Genomic DNA, 1,995 nt, shown 5'->3' with positions numbered 1-1,995 from the left:
ACCCTCTTCAAATCGTGTTGCAGTTTGCTTTGAACTTCTGATGAGTTTACTAAATAATAAGCAGCATCTGCAAACAAACTAAGACGCTTCCCAGGTTGATTCCTAAATCGTTCATATAGATAAGGCACTGCAGAGGCAGTGCAACGCTACCTTAGGGAACGCCGCAAATCACTTCTCCTTTACTCGATGACTTTCCGTCAGTGACTATGAACTGTGACCTCTCTGACGTGAAACTACGAAACCGACCCCATAACTGAGACGATGTTTCATAAGTTCGCAATTTCTTTTCTGAATTAATTTATTCCTTTTCGATACGACCCGTCGTCAAGTTATTGTCCTCCCGTGGACATCTGTTTTGTTATGGTTCCCGCAATATTCACCGGCTGTAAAAGAGGCAACACAATGGAGGGTGCAACTACGTTGCCCTATGAAATCCATCGACTTGGCCACATCCGTGACTATTCACATTCGAGGAAACGTTACGTAGCAGCTCTCACGTAGAGGTAAATGACTGTGAAAAATAATGAAACTGGATACGTTGTATCAGAATAACAAAAATAAAGTCAAATAAATTAGATTATTCACTAAAATTTTTTATCTATCTAAATAGCTTCATAAATATTGCTACCAATCTACAACTTTGCCTCCTTCATGTGATTATGTGTGTACATGCGTCTGTCGAAGGAAGTCATACGTCATACTCAAGAGCAGAAGGGAAGCTAGCTCCGTCTAGGTAAGGCGAAAGTATTTATTAAGTACTGAATTATTTTGGCGTGACATAAAGAGGTTTGGTGGTACCATTTCGCGAGTGAGCATTACCAGTGAGCTCTGTCAGTCACATTGAAGTGTGCTTCAGTAGTACTATAATAATTTGCAGCATGTTAGATTATTATTGTTTCAATGCATGCACAACTGCAGTTGTGTCTGAGTGGTCTATACTCAGTGGTGTTGACCTTCATTGCTTACGTATTATCAGGTTACTTCTGAGATTAATCCTCTGAACTTGTTTCTGTCTTCACACGTAGCAGTTACTGCTGAATGCTACATAAGCCAATCCGTATTCGTCACTTTGAGTTTGTGATGGAATTAGAACAGGATTCGTCATCCCTGTGGAGTGTGAACCAAGTGAACAGTGAATTGAAGACATTTTACTTCACCCGGGAACGTGGTATAATATTCATGTACGGTTCAGCTTACGACATCAAGGACTACATAAACGGTAACCACATATGTGTGTGACAAACTTCTGCCTGCATGAATAGAGAAATATTTAATACGTGTATTTCATTTGTTAAAACAAGTTGCATTTGTGAGAGGGAGAATAAATGAATTTATGTGCATTTTGATTGCTGTGTTTCCGCTGTAGCAATTTTGGATTCAGCGTCGATCGACACTGGTTTTGAGTACAAGAATCACTCTGTGGGAATGTCTCAATGATTCCCTAGAAAATGCACTGCCTTTGAGATACTCATGTCGATCTTAGTTAGCGAATATTTCACAAACTGGATGAGTGATTTAACTAACAGGTAGTCTTTGCGTCCCGCATTAAATTTATTTACAGTACTTAAAAGCTTGGAGATGAATATATCGTACCTTAAATTACGTTTAGATATTTACATAATTTCAAACGTGGGTCTCGTTTTCTCATTTACTATGACTTCGCTTTCTGGGCCACACAAGTAAGAAATGATTTTGAGTTGTCGTGAATTTGGGGGCTTTTTAAAGGTTTTAGAATTGTCTCGTCAGTCTTAATTGTCGACTTCTTTTCCTACGGAGATTTGACATTAATAGGTCTGACTTACGGCTGTGATATTCCAATTATTCTCGAAGACTTGTTTACTGATGAGTAAACTTATGCATCAAGTTTTTTAAAAAAAAAAAAGAAGAAGAAAGAAGAAAGAAATGGTTTAAATGGCTCTGAGCATTATGGGACTTAACTGTTGTGGTCATCAGTCTCCTAGAACGTAGAACTACTTAAACCTAACTAACCTAAGG

This window comes from Schistocerca gregaria, chromosome X (genome assembly GCF_023897955.1).
Source record: "Schistocerca gregaria isolate iqSchGreg1 chromosome X, iqSchGreg1.2, whole genome shotgun sequence".
In the NCBI taxonomy this organism is placed as follows: domain Eukaryota; kingdom Metazoa; phylum Arthropoda; class Insecta; order Orthoptera; family Acrididae; genus Schistocerca; species Schistocerca gregaria.
The sequence above is the reverse complement of the archived record's forward strand: the minus strand, read 5'-3'. Positions refer to the sequence as shown.